General features: G+C 41.9%; 1 protein-coding gene and 1 long non-coding RNA gene across 2 annotated transcripts in view; one reads left to right on the top strand and one right to left on the bottom strand.

The window, feature by feature from the left end:
- Nucleotides 1–22,716, top strand: part of LRP1B (LDL receptor related protein 1B) — a 1,293,242-nt gene that overhangs the window by 618,047 nt on the left and 652,479 nt on the right.
- LOC122462331 lies at nt 462–21,691 on the bottom strand. The gene is made up of 3 exons (XR_006284816.1): nt 21,680–21,691; nt 6,088–6,096; nt 462–580 (listed from the first exon to the last, which is right to left on the bottom strand). It is a non-coding gene; the product is annotated as an uncharacterized LOC122462331 (long non-coding RNA).

The raw sequence follows: 22,716 nt of genomic DNA, 5'->3' as shown, positions 1-22,716 counted from the left end.
AGCTATCCCAACATGCAAGTGACTGCAATGTGCTTTTCAAATGGGGGTGGGAGCGGGATGGAGTGTGACGGGAGTGTGTTGTGTGTATGTGGGGGGAGAGAGAGTGGGTTTTTGGGGGTCTGAGAGTATGTCAGCATGCTATCTTGTAAGTTCAGACAGCAGCAGACCCCCTCCTCCCCCCGCCTCTCTCACACACACAGCATTCCACACTAATGGTTGCTTTGTCTCAGAGCAGATAAGCAGCCGGCTGTCAGAAATGGAGCTTTCAAAGGGCATAGCCACATTCCTGCAGCAATTCAAAAACAATGACAAGAGTGGCCACTTGACTTAAGGGGGTTATGGGGCGTTTCTGGAGGCCGATCAGAGCGCAATAATGCAACACCTCATTCACACTGACACCCAGGCGTTTCAACCAAGGCGCACCAAGCGTTAATCTTCTCGCCGAGGTGGAGTACCATGAGCGCTCTTTCCGTGGAGTCAGAGCACTCTACATGCCTTGCTAGTGTGGACGGGTAGTGAGCTAGGGTGACCGGGGCTCCTTTAATACGCTCTAACTCGCAAGTGTAGCCAAGGCCTTATACTGGTATATCTTATGGGAGCACCTTTATACCGAAATAACTCTGTGTATAATAGGGAGGTTGGACCAATTTAACTATTTTGGTAGAAAATCACACCCCTAGCCCAAGTAATTAATTGGAACAAACCAAGCCAAACCTTTATCTGTGTTCCTGGGTGTTTGAGAAGGGCTAAGAGGTATTTGTTGGTCTGAGTCTCTTGAAAGGGCGAGATATTTTTCTTTTTGGTATTTGATTGCCTGATGAATTGATTATTTTGATACTGAGGTGGGCGAGAGGTGCTTTTTTTTCATCTGTCATTTTAGATACTATTTAAAATCTATAGTTTAAAAATTAATATCTAAGCCAGAATTTTCAAACCTGGGAGCCTAATGTTAGCTTACTTAGGCCTCTAAATAAAGGGGCCTGATTTTCAAAGGTGCTGATCATTTGCAGGTCCTGGTGGAATCAGTGGCAGGCGGGGTTGTTTAGCATCTTTGAAGATCAGGCCACTTTTATTTATGTGTATTCCATGTGTGTGTGTCTATCTATATAATGCACACATTTCCTATAAAAAGAACAGGAGTACTTGTGGCACCTTAGAGACTAACAAATATATTAGAGCATAAGCTTTCGTGGGCTACAGCCCACTTCATGGGATGCATAGAATGGAACATATAGTAAGAAGATATATATATATATATATATATATATATATATATACACACACACACACACACAGAGAGAAGGTGGAAGTTGCCATACAGACTGTAAGAAGCTAATTAATTAAGATGAGCTATTAACAGCAGGAGAAAAAAACTTTTGTAGTGATAATCAAGATGGCCCATTTAGACAGTTGACAAGAAGGTGTGAGGATTCTTAACTTAGGAAAATAGATTCAGTGTGTGTAATGACCCAACCACTCCCAGTCTCTATTCAAACCCAAGTTAATGGTATCTAGTTTGCATATTAATTCAAGCTCAGCAGTTTCTCTTTGGAGTCTGTTTTTGAAGCTCTTCTTACTATATGTTCCATTCTATGCATCCGAAGAAGTGGGCTGTAGCCCACGAAAGCTTATGCTCTGATACATTTGTTAGTCTCTAAGGTGCCACAAGTACTCCTGTTCTTTTTGCAGATACAGACTAACATGGCTGCTACTGTGAAACCTGACATTTCCTATAGCACAAGCTGCATTAAAATTGTAGAAACCTCAGTATTTCTTTATGTCATAGGCAAAGCCCATGCACAAGATTTCAGCTTAGTGGGTTCCCACGGCATATCTGACACACTGAATAGCTATAGAGCTTTTTACTCATAGTGTAAATTATCGGCGGAGCTGGTAGCATGGCCTATTATTAAGGTTGCTTGATGTTTCCCATTATGAAACCCTCTTTTCAGTTGCTTATAACTTTGCCAAATTTTATTTGGACTGAAATTTTCCATACCTGAAGTCTGCCAGATGTCTTTCCATTTTTTTGGTAAGTTTCTGCTAAGACAGCTTGACTGTATGTCACAGTCGGTTTAGCAGGTTCTGAGAAAGAGGCTAGGGAAAAAAAATATTACAACCGTTTTTCTGAAGCTCTAATGCCTCCATGCCCTTGAGCAAGGGTTTAATATTTGGGAGGGGTTGTTGCCTTTGTGTTAGGGATCTTTTGGCATCCTAATGAAAATTCACCCAAAGACAGGGACATGTTCATTAGAGACTTGTTAGCATTTGGCAGCTAAATTCTCTGAAGATTCCATCTGCAATGAATATATTACAGCCTGAGGATGAAGAGGCTGAATGGGACTTTCCCTACAATTTCCTGGCTGCTTGGGGTTACTGGCACCTGCCTTAGAAACTCAGAGCAGGGAAGAACAGGAGTACTTGTGGCACCTTAGAGACTAACAAATTTATTTGAGCATAAGCTTTTTTAGGCTACAGCCCACTTCATCAGACACACAGAATGGAACATATAGTAAGAAGATATACATACTACAGAGAACATGACAAGGTGGAAGTTGCCATACCAACTCTAAGAGGCTAATTAATTAAGATAAGCTATTATCAGCAAGAGAAAAAAAAAACTTTTGTAGTGATCATCAAGATGGCCCATTTCAGACAGTTGACAAGAAGGTGTGAGGATACTTAACATAGGGAAATAGATTCAATTTGTGTAGTGACCCAACCACTCCCAATCTCTGTTCAAGTCCAAGTTGGTCCAATGGTATCTAGTTTGCAAATTAATTCCAGTTCAGCAGTTTCTTGTTGGAGTCTGTTTTTGAAGCTTTTCTGTTCTCTAAGGTGCCACAAGTACTCCTGTTCTTTTTGTGGATACAGACTAACACGGCTGCTACTCTGAAACTTGTCACTAGAGCAAGGAAGCTCTCTCTATCTGTTAGTGCTGAGGCAAGGAGGAGAAGAATGAGGAAGCAGACTTATTTGAATGCAAAGGCACCCCAGAGGAATTTGGTGAGGGGAGGGAGAGGTGGTGGATAAGAGCAGGAGGGGAGAGGGAATTGCAAGAGACAAAGTGTGGTGGGGAGCAGAGAGGGAAAGGGAGGGGCAGGAACTGGGGCAAATAGGTGCAGAGGAACAGGAGCTGGAGCATGTGGGTAGTAGATAGGAACAGTGGGGAATGGGACAGGAGGCATAGTGCAGAAGTGTCTACAACCAGTGGAGCATACTCTCCTAAGAACCTAGAATTGAACCCAGGAGTCCTGAGTATAAACTTCACTGTGCTGTCAGCAAATAGCTGTGAAACCCACTGGCAAAGTGAGTGTTGTCTACCTCTAACTCTATCTCTACTATTACCAGTTACTTTGTTAGTGCAAGTGGTGGAGCTCGATGCTATAGATCTAAGGGTTCAAATCCTGCTGATGCCCAAAGTTGGGGATCAGCATGATTCTAGATAACATTTCTGTTTTTTTCAGTTTTTCAAATAAGGAAATTACATTTTAGAAAGACCATTAAAAGAATGTTAAGGTTGCAAAGTCAAGCATTTAAAAGTTAGAAAACACCAGTCTTAAGGTTGCCTGTGCAACCTTAATTCAGTCCTCTTCTCATATGCATTTTGATATAGTCTTCAATTAGATGATCACATACTACTTTTTCCACTGCATGCCTGCTTCATTCAGTGCACAGGATGGACTGTGCTCTAGGGCTTGTCTATACCACGCAGCTTTTAGTCGACACAGCCTTGTCACTAAAAGTCAGAGTGTGTATGTAAACACTCTTTGTTTGTACTTTGTCAGCACTTTTGCTGACAGAATACTTCCAGCCCCATGAGCGAGCGGCGTTAGCTCTGTCAGCTGGAGATCACTCCTGCTGACAAAGCCGCGTTCACGCTGCCACTTGCGAAGGCAAAACTTTTGTCTTTCGCAGGGGGGCTTTTTTAAGTACCCATGGAAGACAAAAGTTTTGTCAACAACTTTGCGGTGTAGACAAACCCCTAGAAATGAATCAGGTTTTTATAGTGAAGTAGACTGTTTTCTGTCGGACTACCTGCCTCATTTGTTGTGTAAGTTGTAAGGTGTGTAGTGAGGGAGTTTGGGGATTGCAGGAAGAGATAAGATTGTATCTTGGTTAAGGAAGTTGCCACACACTGGAGAATTGGATTCTATCACTGTACTTTCCACAGAGTTCTGATGTGGTGCTAGGCAAGTCATATCAATCAAACTTTTTTTTACAAACCACCACTAATTGAGCATTCCTCATTTTATGGATGCCCAACCTGAGATACCTGGTGCTAGATTTACAAAAGAGCTGAGCATTCACAGCTGCATTTGAAGTCATTTGGATCTTTGCTTTGAACATATAAAGTGATATAAAAATGGTAAGTACTCTGAAGAAATCAGTCCCCAAGTGCATCAAGGTGGGCAGGCACTTTTGACAATTTTGGCCTTAATCTCTCAGTTCCCAATCTGTAAAATGGGAATAATGTTGACATTTACTGTCAGAGGAGTTTAAAGCACTCAGACACTATGGTGAGAGCACCACAGAAATGGCCATTAGTAAATTAATAATATTGCACTCAGTGCAGGGTTTGGATGTCTGCATTTTATAAGGCGTGGGGACAGATATTGTATAAAGGGGGTAAAAGGAAATATAACCACCCCCTTTCACTTAATGAGGTAGGGGCCCTTTGCAAAAAAATATCATCATTATGTAATTAAAGACTATATTTTAATCCATACACAAAAGGGTGCTTAGTTAAATTTGCAGGAATAACTTTAATTCTGGATTTCTCAATTTTTGAATATTTGACTTTGCAACCATAATGTTCTTTTAATGTAATTTTTTGGCTGTATGGATATCTACAATATATCCTGAAGGACGATCCCTCACTCTCACAGACCTTGGGAGACAGGCCAGTCCTCGCTTACAGACAGCCCCCCAACCTGAAGCAGATATTCACCAGCAACTACACACCACACAACAAAAACACCAACCCAGGAACCAAACCCTGCAACAAACCTCAGTGCCAACTCTGTCCACATATCTATTGAAGGGACACCATCACAGGACCTAACCACATCAGCCACACCATCAGGGGCTCATTCACCTGCACATCTACCAATGTGATATATGCCATCATGTGCCAGCAATGCCCCTCTGCCATGTACATTGGCCAAATTGGACAGTCTCTACTTAAAAAAATAAATGGACACAAATTCAAAAACCAGGCGGAGAACACTTCAATCTCTCTGGTCACTCGATTACAGACCTAAAAGTGGCAATTCTTCAACAAAAAGCTTTCAAAAACAGACTCCAATGTGAAACTGCAGAACTGGAATTAATTTGCAAACTGGACACCATCAAATTAGGCCTGAATAAAGACTGGGAGTGGTTGAGTCATTACAAAACCTAATTTCCCCCATACTAATTTCCCCCTTCTGTTACTCACATCATCTTGTCAACTGTTTGAAATGGGCCACTCTCATTACCACTACAAAAGTGATTTTTCCTCCCTTGGTATCCTACTGTTAATTAAATTGTCTTGTTAGACTGACCTCTCACTTGGTAAGGCAACTCCCATCTTTTCATGTGCTGTGTATTTATACCTCCTACTCTATTTTCCACTCCATGCATCTGATGAAGTGGGTTCTAGTATATGAAAGCTTATGCCCAAATAAACTTGATAGTCTCTAAGGTGCGAAAAGGACTCCTCGTTGTTTTTTTAATGGATTCTAAGTTATTTAATGGACTATAGAGAACTGTACACATGCTATATTAACTTTTTCTCTAGTTAAGGAAAAAAGTCTCACAAAACATATTTGTTATTTAGAAATATTTATCTTTCATTTCACTGAGCACAGTTTTTAGTAATTTCTTTTCCTACTGCTTTTTCTTTCTAAAATATGTCTGTCAAATGAAATTTGTGTATTAGAAGATACAGAGAGCAACAGATGCTAAGTGTTCAGAGGGAGAACTCTCCTGTATGCGGGCACCCTCATCTTGCTGCTGTGAGGATGCACTAAATCCAGTTATTGCGAATCAGTCCAATGCAGTTTCTAACAGTGAATTTGTGATTGACCCTTTTGTAAGGAGAACAGACTGTTTCTTCATGCAAAAATATTACTTGGTATATTCATCTGGCTAGCCAGTAAAAGCTCACCCACTATACAAATGTTACCTGCAACTTCTGGTTTTGAATCAATTTTATTTAATGACTTCTGATTCACATATCAACTTTTCTTTGGGAGAGAGAGAGAAAAACTGCCACTTAACTCTTTTTAGAATAATACCTTTAACTTGCTAATGTATCAAGATTTGTACTAAAAGTTCCTTATCAAATTGCCCCACTTTAATGTGCTTCTATTATGTTAATGTAATCAGATTTACTGTAGATTTTTTTAAAAGGTGAGAGTGAGGAAAATATGAGGGATACTGCAACAGAAATGAAGAAAGTGCAGCAAAGATACAGAATGGAACTAAAATGAAAAGCAGAAGGGAAAAACACATACAGGCAAGAGTAATTGCACACAGCAACGTAAAAGAATATAGAGAGAACCAAGGGAGGAAATATTTAAGCATAATGTACTCCTGGGGCAATTCTGCAGCAAAAATTTAAAAATTATGCACCAAAAATTAAACATTCTGTGCACAATATTTTAAAATTCTGTAAATTTTATTTATCAAATATTTCAATTTTGGTAATTTATTTCAAAATACCTGTCAACAGTACATCTGCAACAATACAGACAACATAAAAGATTCAGGAAATTAACAAATGGATTCCTTACTAGGCATATTAATACATAACTTTTGAATAATGATTCATTTAAACTACAATATAGAAATGTATTTCCCGCACCCCTCAGAAGCAGTGCAAAGGCTTGGGGGAGTCAGTGGTAATGGAGGAGCTGAGGGAGAGGGAATTAATCCTGGGAAGGAGCCTGGGAGTGAACCTGGAGGATTGTTGGATGTGGGTGGGAGACGTATGGAAAAGTTGTTTTATTTTGGGAGAGTGGGGCGGGGGGGAATTGTTAGCCCATACAGACTCCAGGCTGACCCCTAGCGTCTCCCATTCAGTCAGGCACATCTGCCCAGTCCCCATGTGTCCCTGCACACCCCTTCCCTGTCCCATGCACCCCTCCCCTCCTGTCTCTGTGTCCCTGCACTCCTATCCCCCATTCGCATGCACCTCCTCCCGCATCTGATGTGGCTCTATGCCTGCCCCCCCCCAGCCTCATGTGTCCCTGCACCCGCACTCAGCTGCCACACGTCCCCATGTGGCTCTGCACCCCTTGCCTCCCCTCCTCATGTGTCTCTGCACTCCCACTCACCCCTCCCCCATTCCCCCCTCTCCATGTGGCCCTGTACCCCCACCCCAGTGTCCCTGCACCCCTACTCCCATTCAACCTCTGCCCCAATCTGTCCCCTCACTAGCCCTTGTGAAGCCCATCTATGTGCCCCCCAGCAGTCCCATATGCCCTGCTCTGTCCGTCCCCACCATATCCCATCCCACCTCACCTGGCTCTGCAGGCACGTCACTGTGAGAAAAGCAGCTTCTACTCTCTCGCTATCAGCTGCTGGCTGCTACACTGAGCCATCTGCCCTCTGTTCTGGTGCCACAGCAACCCCTGGTGGGGAAAAGGCATAACTGTAGCACCTCTCCAGCAGAATGTATTTTCTGTGGAGAAAAAAAAATCTGCAGGGGACATAATTCTGCATGTGTGCAGTGGTGCAGAATTCCCCCCTAACTCCCCCCCCCCCCGGGGTAATCATGAAAGATTAAAGAGAAAACCATTTCAATAATGAAAGTGACAGAAAAAAGAGTAAAAACATGTATTTATGTACCAGTATTCCTATGTGTAGATTAATAGAGGAGAGGGTATAAGGTAACAATTCAAGATGCCGATCAATATCTGGGTGTAGCTGAGCACCCTTAGCCCATTTCAAACTGATTGAGCACTGAGGGTATTCAGTAGCTTGCAGAGTCAGTCCTTGGCTGTAGATTTTTGAGCAGGGACTGTTCATTTATTAAAATATATATAATGCAATAAGACATCCTGACTCTCTTGGTTAAAATCCAGAAATATTATTTTAAAATATTTTCCACTATACTGAAGTGTTTTTTATTTAATGATTTAAAATATTCTTCATTTATTAGTAAAATAAATCTCCAGTAGAAAAAAAGCTTTTCTAATAATAGAATATCTCGGTGATTTCAATAAAATGTTTTAATTTGAATTAAAGGAGAAAGAAAGCTTTCTTCTCGGCGGAATTTGACAGCTGATATACAAACATATATAGAATACTAATTTCTTTAGTAGCTGTACAATATGTTAACAGGCACAATACAAAAACTTAGTGTAGGGGAAAAAAATCCTCTCACGATGACCATCCATATGTGAGTGGCAGAAATGAGTAAGAGTAGTGGTATCTTTCATCTGAAACACTCCTCAGGGCCATAGTAAACTTTTCTATTTAATCTACTGCCTGGCAGTTATGAGTGACATTAGTCAACTAAAAATTGATAATAGTTTTCAGAAAAATTAGCTTGAGAAACATTTTCCAGTTAGTCTATAGTTATTTAATCGACTCTATGCTCATTTGTCCATGCAAGTTGTAAAATCCTACCATGAAGATCTAATTATAATTCACATAGCTGACCAGTTAAAAGACATAAACAGTAGTATGTCCATCAATTTGTACTATTTGCTGAAATTCAAGTTATGCCAGATGGTGCATTTTAATGCCTGTTGTGGCTCTTGGTGCTTTTAATGCTTTCTTTGCTCGATGGTGCTTTTAGTTGCTGTGACATCATAGTTCCGAAATACTTTTTTTGCCGTTGTTGGTCTGTAAAAGAGCTAGTCATGTATATCACCTGGAGAATGGCAGGTTTAACAGATGTAGTCAGCAGCTGATAATGGATATTAAATGCTATTATTCTAATTTACCATTTTGCCTGTATTCTTAGGATAGCAATAAAATGTTGTTGTAATAGACCACATTCTCCCTACAGACACTCCCTCCACCTGTCATCCCTTATAATGTGCCAGATTTAAATGCAGTCTTTGTTTCCTTCCATCTTGTCGAACCTTTTTACAGTCATTAACTTCATTAGAAGGTAACCAAGAAAATACAGAGTATAGACCAAATTTCAGTGTTGATTTAGACCCCAGGCAAACTCATATTAGTCATTAGGATTGAACTGGGTGTAAATCAGCACTGAAATTGGCACTCTGGATTTTCCATACCTCCTTATAATGTCCGCATATAGAAAATCTATAATAAAGTCCACATGACATAGTTTAGGAACAGCAGAGGAAATAGGTGCTTTAGTCCAGTGTTTTGCAACAACTGGTCTGTGGACTGGCGCCAGTCCCTGAGATCTCCCTGACACAGTTCAGAAAGGCAGCACGCTGGTCCCTGGCATCACAAAGGTTGAGGAACACTGCAAAAGTTCAGTCCACTGTGTGAAAAAGTCAATGGTGGCCAAAAAACAGTTTGCAAGCCTAACATTGCCTATGAAGCTTTATAATGTAGGCTCCAAAAATCTGCCGTGATCAGGTTGAAGCATCATACGTGTGACCTTTGTAAGCCCAAGCAGCCACACTTGCTAAGCATGATGGGCAGCTGCCCTCTGCTCCATTTTATGGAAATCAGGTCTGGCCTTTGGCCTCCTAGCTACTGCATCCTTCAGATAGACAAAGTTTAAGTGCCCCTGGCAAAAGTAATTGCAAGCTGAATTGGGGTTACTGTAAACTGCACAACCTCTTTTTCTACATTTTATTCCTTTATGGAAAAATAAAATATTTATAAATACTCTGACCATTCTTTTTCTCTTGCCTTCCCCATTTTTGCCTGTCCTGCTTAAACAACAACTGATTATAGCTTCAGTGCTCAAGTACAAAATGTATCCTACAAACAAAAAGCAAAAGTTTTTTCCTCTGTAAAATCATACCATTTTTTTCCATTCTGCCATTAGCTAGAAACCTCTGAAAAGAGATGAGCCTTGCTTAAAGAGTAAAAAACTGTGACAGAGTCAGATTAGAAGGATATAAGAGAGTGGTGGAAGGCAGGTATATCAGCCTCAGGATGAGCACGTCCCTGTTCCCTGGATAGCCAAACAAAGGCTACTCCAGGCCAATCAAGACACCTGACACCAATTAACCAATTAAGGTCATTAGGCTAATGGAGACAGGTGGAACCAATCAAGGTCTCACTCAGACTGCTTAAAAACTCTCCTTTCCAGTTCCCTCGAGAGAGCCCAGGTGAAAGGAGCTGGAGGAGGAAGCATTGCTGTATCCTGAGGTAAGGATGAAGCTAGGAAGAGGGGACCACAGGGGAGGTGGCCCAGGGAATCAAAGCAGCATTTAGCGGTGGAGGGAAATCCACCAACAGCTGCTATCCTTAGGGTCCTTGGGCTGGAACCTGGAGTAGAGGGTGGGCCCGTGTCTCCCCCACCCCCCAATACTCTACAGAGATCCCCTTGAGAGGGGAAGCAAGACTCGGTCCATTCAGGAGGGTGAACTGTGCCTACTGAGCTCTATGGAGCGACAAAGACTGTGGGATATTTCCTCTTTCCATCTCCCATACTGGCCTGTGATGAAAGTAACTCAATAGGCTGTGACTCTGGCCACTAAACTGTGAAAGGAAGGTCACAATGGGGCCTTAGTGAGATTCTGAGGCCCTTGGATCTGCCAGGAAGCACGGGACCCACAATTACAGGCTTGGAACTTTGTCACACAAACTCTGTTAGTTGAGTGGGTGAAGCAAAATCTCCACCAAAAACACTCTGCTACCAACTTCCAAATCCTAAAAGCTAGGAGCAGTTAGCTGGAGCATCCTAACTATCCTTTATTGTTCATGGTAACATAAAGGGTGAGACATGGCTTGCCAGATAGAAATATAGAGCTACTGGATCAAAGCCAACTCCTTGGCACATGGAAATGATAGGAGCCTCTGCAGTTGTTTAAAATCTGTTCCTTGCGGATAATATCACCATGCAGAACATTACGTATATTCAAGGAGAAAAAAAAGTTAATGAGCCTGATGGTAGATAATTGAAAGACAGAAAAATTAGAACTATATTTATAGGATTATTTGTTGTCTAGAGTTCTTCGTGAATACTGGTAAACATTTTTTAAAAATCGATTACATAATTAACGTTCTCAGCTTAGAATAATAAACCAAGGCTAGAAAAACAAAGGACAAATTCTGACTTATATCTTATAAAACCATTGGATTTAGTGTTCGCCTATTGTGCTCCCCCCAAATGATTTAGATAATGGCATAGAGAGTAGACTTATACAGTTTGTGGATGATACCAAGCTGGGAGAGGTTGCAAATACTCTGAAAGATAGGATTAAAATTCAAAATGATCTAGACAAGCACAAAATAATCCATTTAGGAAGGAACAATCAATTGCACACATACAAAATGAGAAAAGACAGCCTAGAAAGGAGTACTGCAAAAAGGGCTCTGGAGGTCATAGTGGATCACAAGCTAAATATGAGTCAACAATGTAATACTGTTGCAAAAAAAGCGAACATCATTCTGGGATGTATTAGCAGGAGTGTTGTAAGCAAGACACGAGAAGTAATTATTCCAATTTACTTCATGATAATAAGGCCTCAGAGGGAGTACTGTGTCCAGTTCTGGGCATGACATTTCTAGAAAGATGTGGACAAATTGGAGAAAGTCCAGAGAGGAGCAACAAAAATTATTAAAGATCTAGAAAACATGAGTTTGTTTACTCTGGAGAAGAGAAGACTGAGGGGGGGACATGATAACAAGTTTTCAAGTACATAAAAGGTTGTTACAAGGAAGAGGGTAAAAAAATGTTCTCATTAACCTCTGAGGGTAGAACAAGAAGCTATGGGCTTAAAATGCAGCAAGGGAGGTTGAGGTTGGACATTAGAAAAAATTCCTAACTCTCCAGGTAGCTAAACACTGGAATAAATTGCCTAGGGAGGTTGTGGAATCTCTTTCATTGGAGGTTTTTAAGAGCAGGTTAGACAAACACTTGTCAGGAATGGTCTAATTATTACTTAGTGCTGCCTTGAGTGCAGAAGACTGGACAGATGACCTATTGAGGTCACTTCCAGTCCTAAACTTCTATAATTGTATGCTTTTCATAAACAATTAATACATACAATTAATTTGGTTCACCCAAATTAAATAAATAAATATGTGTGTGTGCACGCATCTCAAATATGATCTTGGAGAACATTTACCTCTATGGTCACAAGTACTTGAAGCCACAAGGAAGTACTAATTATACCTCTAATAAATAATCATAGGCAGGAAGGACAGGGCAAATTGTTTTTTTTTTTTTTGAAGACACTTTAACCTTTACATAAATATAATAATTTGAGAAGCATACTTTTTTATGCAAGTAAAAAACATAGTGTGGCTAACAGAGTTTACAAAATCATTTCAAGCAATTAAACTATGTTCACTCGTCCTATTATTGACTACCTTTATTTGTTTTCACTGATACTTAGAAAATATTTTGTACAGTTTTTTTGCTTCTTTTTAATTAAAATCTGATTTTCTTCCCTGCTCTCCCCACTCTGTATACTAGTTTAATCTCATTAACATCTTGTCAGGGCAATAGTTGGCTTTACTGAAACCTAAGATTCTAAGTTCATAGACTGTGTCAGTTTCTTGGGTTCCCTGTTGTTGATGGGGCTTCTCTGTTCACCCTATGCTGGATGAAGTCTGCATCTGTCGTTACTAAGATGCTGGCTGGAGGTTAATGATGGGTACTTTATTCAATGTCATGTTATCTCTCAGCAGAAATACTTGGGGAGAAAACAGGCTGTAATAAAAATACACACTTCACAATTTTGGAGTCGTCTCTGTTATCAACCTTAAATATGTTTTTTCACTGTCCTCAGGCCACTGCTTCCCCACAGAGCTGAAACATAACTTTGCAAAGCTCCACCTCCTTTCTGCATTTGAAAAGAGAGAAGGCTGAGCTTTTGGAAGTTTAGGTGCAGCACTGCAGGAGAGAAGCTTCCTGGTATTGACATAATGCTTAAAAACTGAAAATGGAGGATAAGGGAACAGACAGACGGAGAGACAAGACAGAGTGCGTATGAATGTGTAATGAGGAAGGTGGTGATAGCAGCTCCTGGAGGATGAGGAGTGGAGTAAAAAATATTTTGAGAGAAGGCAAGATAAAAGTGAAAAAAAATGGTTAGGGAGCAAGACAGAGGAGAAGGGGCTAACAAAATGTACCGTATGTAGGAGAAAACTAAGGATAACAGAGGAGAAATAATTGCAATAGAAGTAAAGGGAAAATTAACTGAAATGGGGTCTAGGAACAGAAATAGTCAGATGGTGTAGATGGGAATAATGGAAAAGATGCCATGGATAGAAGGAGGAAGGGAGGAGAGTGAGAGGGAGATGACTTGGGTTATCTCATATTCGTACCATCCATGTAATTTGGTGCACGCACCCTAGTGACTATTTGGTAGTTGTTAAGGTCAACGAGCCAAAGTTCTAATCCAGGTGGTCAGATATGCAGATTCCTGCCTTTGGCGTGGTCAACACTTGTCATGTTCCTGTGCAAATGCTTGCTTTCTTCTGTGTGTGCATTACTTGTGCTTCTATTTATTTTTCTTATTAACAGCAATGTACTACTGTAAAATCAGATAATGAAGACTTGTAGACTTCTTAGTGGGAAGAAAATGACAGTTGATTTTAAGCAAGACCACTCTGGGCTATATTTTCAACACAGCATGTGTTGAGTTAGGCATAGAACTCATATTAACAATCTATTATGCATGGTTCTGACAATTTACCCATTTTTTATCAGCTCCTAAGAAAATACAGCAGATGGAAAAAGATATGACCAGAGCTACCATATTCTGTGATGCTAAGAGTTCTGGTTTTAATGTCATGTAAATACCCACAGTGCAATTATAAAATATGCATGCATTAAATAATCCTTGGTAACATTTTCAATCCCTTGAATAAACATTTAATTTAGATTGAATCATATAATTATATTTTCTAGTTAATTATATGTGATTAATGTAACAACACATGAACAAACAGAGAGAGAGATGTTAATTTAGAAGGGAAAAAACTCTCTCCTCTTCCAGTAGTAACATACATCTCCCCATCCATTAATGCTATTCTTTTGTTGCAATGGCTAAACTGCACATCAGTTTATGTAACATAGTTGTTAACGTTTTGTTTAGGTGAAAGACAAAATATGAGGGATGAATAAACCACTTTGGTTACAATGAAAACACTCACTTCTCTAGGGACCCTCACACACCCCTGAGATAAACTCAGACCATTGCTGATGTTTGTGAAAGTTTTGTTTTACACATTTTTCCTGACTCTTGCACACAGTTACTGGTGATATGCTGCTTGGCTTCCCTAGTAGTGACTACTCAGAGGACACAGAGCCCCTGGAAGGCTCCTGATGTTGTGTTATCTCACATTCACAAGTGCTAGTAAAAGGCTTAGTGCCACTGCCTGCCATTGGCACTGGGGTCAGGACTGCAGAACAGACTCTTCCCTCTTTTTCTCCTGTAAGAAGGATCTGGTGGGTGCGAGGGTTGTCAGGTGGAGAGGTGGTAAGAGCATTCCAGAGCATAGGTTGCAGTGGGTGATGGATGTTGCAGGGCCTCTGTGACATTACCCAGGGTACAATCTGGACAGATGAAGAGCTGTTTCTCCTCAGTTCTTGAACCTGGAGTGCCTTTTACACTGCTTTGCTGTGAGAGTTACTACTCCTGGTCTGCTCACACAAAGCCTCCAGCATGTAACTTACATGTTATAGGCTTGGTCTACACTACAGAGTTAGGTCAACGTCAGGCAGCTTACGTTGATCTAATTATGTCACTGTACAGACTACAGCCTTGCTCCCAATGTTAGTGCTCTATTACATTGTCATAATAACTCCACCTCAACAAAAGGCATAGGGTTTATGTCAGTATAGTTAGGGTGATGCAGCATCTGTGTAGATACTACATTACTTACATCAGCTGTTGGCTGTCCTTGCTGTCAATTTCAGGGTTCCATGTTGGGTCTCTGAAATTGACAAGAAAACCAGGCTGTCAAGTGGGCAAGTGGGGTCCCAGCTGCCCCGAGGCTCCCTGCCTCTAGGTGTGCTGCGCCCACCCCACTTAGAGCCTGGCTGTCCCCCGGCTCTCTGCTCCTGGCCCCCAGCCAAGCTGCTGCCTTAGCTCCCTGCTTCCTCCTCTGAGCCGGGCTGTGTCTGCCCGGCATCCCACTGTCAGCCTGCGGGGAGCCCTGGCGCTGCATGGAGCCTCCCTGCTCCCAGTGGGGATCTGTAATGTAGTGCCTGGAGGCTCCTGGTTCCTCACTCCCTGCTGCCAGAAGCCTGGCTGCACCGACGCTCTTGGGACCCCACTGCAGCCAGGCTCCTGGTGGGGAACTCTGCACCTGCAGTCTAGGTGGCAAGCCAGAAGCCTTGGGGCAGCTGCCGAGCTCCCTGCAGGGAGCTGATAGCCCAGGATGTAGCCTACTGGGGAGCGACTGCCCAGAGGCTTCCATCTACCTGTTCTTTGTGGGGAGCCTGGCAGCTGCACCGAGGCTCCTGAGAGTCGCCCTAACTCCCAGCTGTGAGCTCTAAACTGGGAGCCCGGCACGGAGCAGGAAGCCGAGAGCCTGGGGGCAGCCGGGATCCGGATGGGGCTGAGTGAGGAGCCAAGAGCCTCAGGGGCAGCGGGGCTTCCAGTGGTGGTGAGTGGGGAGCTGACAGCCTGGGGGGCAGCCCGGCTACCAGTGGGGAGCTGTTTGGGGAGCTGACAGGTCAGGCGCTCAGCCCTGCATACTGCCCCTCTTATGCTGGTCGAAGTGCTCCTGGTGAGGATGCACACCACCAACAGAAGGAGGGTAGCGTGGACATAAACCACTGCCGTAATTACATAGTTTGACTTAAGTTTCTAGTGGACACATGCCCATAGTATATGAGTACTATAGTCAGCCACTCTTGAATTACACTGCAGAGTAACACCAGCAAATTCACAGTCCCAGACTTTCCCCAGAAATGTACATCTTGTATTGCCCAGCTCAGCTCTCCCTTGGACAATATAAGCTCTCATAAAAACTGTTATTTTATTAATAGAAAATGATATGCACGACTCCTGTTGTCCCAAATGAAGTTTCCCAAACACTTCAATCCAAACGTGCTGGTTTAGATAAAATAATAAAACAAATTTATTTGCTACAGAGAGACAGATTTTTAAGTGACTACATCACTTAATGAGGAATAAAAGTCAGAATTGATTACAAGAAAATAAAAGTAAAAAGCAACTAATTTAACAAACTAAGTGAATTCAAGCAAAGGTGTCTCTCACCACCAGCAGTCTTACTGGCTGAATTTCTTTCAGTTAGGATCCCTTCCCCAGTCCAATGCTACTTCCTTGTTCTTCAGGTGTTGTCGATGTCATGGATAGGGAGAAAGGGAGTGATAATTTGGGGTATCTGCGCTCTCTTCTTGTAGTTCTTTCTCTTCTTTGAGGATCATCTCCAACTGAGGTTAAGGAGACAGAAACTCTGTGTGGATGGGGACCCCAAGCTGTTTCTTTGTCACGATGTAGATTTTTTTGCCCACACCCTCATTCCTGCCAAAGAATGACCACTTAACCAGGTGATGGTCCATTTGATTTTTTTGACACCCGGCTAATGTGTTGGCTAGCCTTTTGTCTGTGGGGAAACTGGTTTGTGACTGCTCCCCAATTGGAACATGTCTTAGTAATATCATACAGTATAATCTTATAATTTTATACACAATGTTGACACTCATATTTCACCTGTTCAATTATGGTCAGCGAATTATGTGTTTTCAAATGATACCTCACAAAGCACATTTTGTATGCAATTTATCATAGTCCCGTAAAATGGATGAACATAGGTATACATACTGTCACAGCCTCCCTTCCTAAGAAAAGGACCAATGGGTTTGGAGACCACAAACCCTTTCCCCAACAAGAGTGCTGAGTGGTGGAAGTGCCAAGCCTCCTTTGGTAAATGTTGCTACTGACAGGTGGGAGGAAGATGTAGATGGTGTGGTCATATTATTTTCAACTCCAAAATAATTAAATAAGAAAACAATGTTTAAAACCATATTATACATTAAAAATATCATTTAGCTGGCTCCTTCTGGAGTGCCACCAGTGCCATTCCAGAACAGTGCATTTTGGGGAACGGCAATGAGGATGGAGCCAGGCGGTGTGAACTGTGGAAAAGGAAGAAAGATACATTAGCTTTTACTTGTGCTCAATAGCCCTGTAGCCTGGTTAGTGATGGCGTTAAGCACATACCACTGAATTCAGTGTGATAGTTTTCATATTTTCTTTAACTTTCTGGGAAAGTAAATAGCACCAATTTAAACCTAGTGTGGTCCCTCAAGACAAACCCAGGGAAGTGCTAAAGGAGACTAACAGATTGGCTTTATGAACTAATCCTGCAGCTTCAGGGTGCATTGTTGTCCTGTGTTTTCTGCTTTACTCATTTCACTAATCTAATCACTAATCAGAATCTCTCCAGGATGACTGTTCCAGGAAGTTGCAGACCTTTGCCTGGAAGCTGCACTGCCCAGACTCATGCTACAAAATCAGAAAGATTGATTAGTGGATCTGGTGAAGTTTGAGCTAGGAAATGTCTGCTCTAGCTTGTCTGAGCAGCTGCACATATGTTGTTTGCAATGTTGTTGTAGCCATGTTTCTCCCAGGATATGAAAGAGACAAGGTGGATGAGGTAATATCTTTTACTGGATCAACTTCTGTTGATGAAAGAGATAGGGACAAGCTTTTGAGCTGCACAGACCCAAAGAAGAGCTCTGTGTAGCTTGAAAGCTTGTCTCCGTTTCTGTCTCTTCCACCAACAGAAGTTGGCCCAATAAAAGACATTATCTCACCCGCCGCATCTCTCTCATACTTACATATATGTATTTTACTCTCTCTATGGCTTTGTGACATCATTTCATAACCATGAGATCCAGCGGAACCAAAGAAATCTCCCAGTAGCCCCATCCCTTGACTTATTCACAGTATAACTGGACTTCACAAAACATGGAAAACATACTGCAGGAAACAATCCTGGATTGCCCCAAGGTGAAGAAATGATCTAGCAAGTTGTTTCCATTTCTGATTTATCTGATTTTAGAATTAATCTTTTCTGTCATTCATACTGCACACTGTTCTTCCAGATAAACTGTACAAACCAAGGGCCTGATAATACTCCCACTATAATCCATGGAAGTTTTACTGTGAACTTTATGGGGAGCAAGATTGGGCCTACCATCACTACGGGGAAACTGTATAAGCAGAAAGAAAAGGAGTACTTGTGGCACCTTAGAGGCTAACAAATGTGTTAGTCTTTAAGGTGCCACAAGTACTCCTTTTCTTTTTGCGCATACAGACTAACACGGCTGCTACTCTGAAAGCTGTATAAGCAGAATGTTGTATCATTTAATGGACAAAGTATTCAAACTGTAGAATTTGGTGCGAGATTTACATCCAGTTGTAATTTGATTTTAAATCATGTTTTAGAATATTTACCTTTCACTATCATATTTTTTTTCCTTTTTGTGCTTCAAGTTGTTCCCTGAACTCAGTGCTGCTTCAAGATGCTTAATCAAATACAAAACTTACCTGCTTGAGCGTTTGTCTACGGTGCTATAGCTATAGATATTGGAGTGACAGTTTTAAGTAGTAGGGGTTTGGGGTTAGATTTCCATGATTACAGGTATCAGGGAGTGTTCCTAATCAGCATAGTAAGGATTTAGGATTTATTATATAGCGTTGTCATTGAGCCACCAGGTGTGGGAGAGGCCTTAAGGCCTTTACCAATAAAGCAGGCACATACATTAGAAAATCAGCTGATTGATGTTAGTGAATTTGTAACTGTGGTTTTAAACAAAGGTGCAGTTGGATTTATGCTACTTGTTCATACGTGTTTTGAAGCATCATAGCCATGTATAAAGAAAAGGAGTACTTGTGGCACCTTAGAGACTAACCAGTTTATTTGAGCATGAGCTTTCGTGAGCTACAGCTCACTTCATCGGATGCATAGCATATCGTGGAAACTGCAGAAGACATTATATACACACAGAGACCATGAAACAAAACTTCCTCCCACCTCACTCCCCCGCTGGCAACAGCTTATCTAAAGTGATCCTCAAGTAGAGCCATTTCCAGCACAAATCCAGGTTTTCTCACCCTTCCACCCCCCCCACCCCCACACACACATACACATACAAACTCACTCTCCTGCTGGCAACAGCCCATCCCCCTTTGAAACTCCTCTTTATAATGCGCATGATAATCAAGGTGGGTCACCTCCAGCACTAATCCAGGTTTTCTCACCCCCCCCCCCACACACACCCCTTTTTTTTCAAAAACCACACACACAAACTCATTCTCCTGCTGGCAACAGCTCATCTTACAATGTGCACAGCAATAATCCAAGTTTAACCAGAACGTCTTGGGGGGGGGGGGGGGGGGTTTGCAGGAAAAAAACAAGGGGAGACAGGCTACCTTGCATAATGACTTAGCCACTCCCAGTCTCTATTCAAGCCCAAATTAATAGTATCCAATTTGCAAATGAATTCCAATTCAGCAGTTTCTCGCTGGAGTCTGGATTTGAAGTTTTTTTTGCTTTAAGATAGCGACCCTCATGTCTGTGATTGCGTGACCAGAGAGATTGAAGTGTTCTCCGACTGGTTTATGAATGTTATAATTCTTGACATCTGATTTGTGTCCATTTATTCTTTTACGTAGAGACTGTCCAGTTTGACCAATGTACATGGCAGAGGGGCATTGCTGGCACATGATGGCATATATCACATTGGTGGATGTGCAGGTGAACGAGCCTCTGATAGTGTGGCTGATGTTGTTAGGCCCTGTGATGGTGTCCCCTGAATAGATATATGGGCACAGTTGGCAACGGGCTTTGTTGCAAGGATAGGTTCCTGGGCTAGTGGTTCTGTTGTGTGGTATGTGGTTGTTGGTGAGTATTCGCTTCAGGTTGGGGGGCTGTCTGTAGGCAAGGACTGGCCTTTCTCCCAAGATTTGTGAGAGTGTTGGGTCATCCTTCAGGATAGGTTGTAGATCCTTAATAATGCGTTGGAGGGGTTTTAGTTGGGGGCTGAAGGTGACGGCTAGTGGCGTTCTGTTATTTTCTTTGTTAGGCCTGTCCTGTAGTAGGTGACTTCTGGGAACTCTTCTGGCTCTATCAATCTGTTTCTTCACTTCCGCAGGTGGGTATTGTAGTTGTAAGAATGCTTGATAGAGATCTTGTAGGTGTTTGTCTCTGTCTGAGGGGTTGGAGCAAATGCGGTTGTATCGCAGAGCTTGGCTGTAGACGATGGATCGTGTGGTGTGGTCAGGGTGAAAGCTGGAGGCATGTAGGTAGGAATAGCGGTCAGTAGGTTTCCGGTATAGGGTGGTGTTGATGTGACCATCGTTTATTAGCACTGTAGTGTCCAGGAAGTGGATCTCTTGTGTGGACTGGACCAGGCTGAGGTTGATGGTGGGATGGAAATTGTTGAAATCATGGTGGAATTCCTCAAGGGCTTCTTTTCCATGCTGGAGGTGACCCACCTTGATTATCATGCGCATTATAAAGAGGAGTTTCAAAGGGGGATGGGCTGTTGCCAGCAGGAGAGTGAGTTTGTATGTGTATGTGTGTGGGGGGGGGGGGAGGTGGAAGGGTGAGAAAACCTGGATTTGTGCTGGAAATGGCTCTACTTGAGGATCACTTTAGATAAGCTGTTGCCAGCGGGGGAGTGAGGTGGGAGGAAGTTTTGTTTCATGGTCTCTGTGTGTATATAATGTCTTCTGCAGTTTCCACGATATGCTATGCATCCGATGAAGTGAGCTGTAGCTCACGAAAGCTCATGCTCAAATAAACTGGTTAGTCTCTAAGGTGCCACAAGTACTCCTTTTCTTTTTACGAATACAGACTAACACGGCTGTTACTCTGATAGCCATGTATAGTGCCCTCTTTGCCTGCAGAATTTCAAATCAAGTGTGAATCAATCAAGTTATGGCTGATATTTCATATAATGGTGTGCAAAGGGAAATGAAAGCAAATATGTGGTGTATCTAGTTGGCAGGGTTGGGGGTACACTTCTTGCTCTGTTATTTCAAGTTACCTCTAAGCAATTAGCCTCTTTTCTGAGGTGTTGCTTGCAAAGACAATGTGGGTGGCAGTATGACTGATTGTGTGGGTACCAGCCTGGGGGCTCTGGGTTCTGTTTCCAGTTGTGCTACTGGCACACTGGTGTGATCTTAGGAAAGCAATTTCACCTCTGTGCCTTGGCTTCCTAATGTATAAAATGAAAGAAAGATACTTTCCTACTTTCCCACTTTTGTACAGCGATTTGGCAGAGATGAATATTGTTATAAATCAGTGATTATTTATAGGTTTTTTAATGAGAAACTCTTTCACTGTTTCAAAAAGGGGCTTAATAAACAATGGTGGAGTTTTTTTTTTTCAGTCAGTCAACTCTTTACTCTGTGACACTGAGCATTTTAGGCTTCCCAACTTTATTATGTACTAATAGGAAATGTATTCCAAGAGCAACTGCTGTACGCTGATAAAATGCATACACATTCCACGGTTACTATTTCCACTTTTGTGCTTTAATCAGAATAAATGTCCATGCAAATTAAAAAGGATTAATGTATATCTCATTAACATCCAGAGATCTCTTTTAAGCATTTTACAATTTCATGTCAATTTTCTTTGCTGTAAATGGGTGCCATACATTCCAGGGTTTGAAGCAGAAGAATCATCGTTTATGAATCGCGAGCACAAATGGAGTATAAATATAATAGCAATCCTTAACCCTGATGGATATGAGCTGTGAAGTCAGTGAGCCAAGTCCAAAAATGTTTTTGTTATGCAATTTTAAAATGTTATGAACTGGTCTGTACACGTTTAGCTACTTTTGAACATGAGGAAATTGCCTATCCCTGAGAGGCAGGGCAGGACAAAGTGTACACCCTCCCCTGCTGCCTTCTAAACTGGTATTGTAGTTCAGCTACACATTCAAAAGATCCTGGAGAAGTTTAGTTTAAGTTGAAGAACCTCTTGGTCTCTAAAGCCCTTTTGGACTCTACAGCACTGCCATCAGAAATACCAGTTTCTGTGGTTATGTCTCGTCAGCTGCTGGGAATGAGTCTCGCATTTCGAGTTGGCAGACACATGCTAGTGGGGCCTGTGCTAGCAGATTAAAAATAGCAATGTGGACGGTCAGGCTCAGGCTTTAAGCCTAGGGAAGGAGTGGGCTTCAGAGGCTGAGCTTCAGCCTGAGCCTGAAGATCAAAGCAACTTCTACACAGCTATGTTAGAGTGCTAGCCTGAGCCTGTTGACCTGAGCCTGTTGACCTGGGCTTGCCCACAGCAGCTACGTAGACATATGCTGTGATTGTTAGACTTACGTAACGGCTTCCAGAGCAGCAGGTGCAAAATGAATGAAACAGTAACACACAAAATTACACTACAGCTTCAGAAACATGCTGACATTTTTATAAAGGTTGGGGTCTGTGCACTTTGAAAATGTATTTTATTTCTCTACATCACAGCAGCTGTACCTCAACAATATAACCGCACTTAAAGATACTCTAGTGGCCTTGCTGCTTCAATGTTTCATAACTTCCTTTTAGTCTGCATGTTTCTCAACTTTACAGGCTGTGTATTTTCTTTTATAAAATTTCCCACTTTTGCAAGCAG

This window comes from Chelonia mydas, chromosome 11 (assembly GCF_015237465.2).
Source record: "Chelonia mydas isolate rCheMyd1 chromosome 11, rCheMyd1.pri.v2, whole genome shotgun sequence".
NCBI classification, from domain to species: domain Eukaryota; kingdom Metazoa; phylum Chordata; order Testudines; family Cheloniidae; genus Chelonia; species Chelonia mydas.
This window is presented reverse-complemented; position numbering and strand designations above follow the sequence as displayed.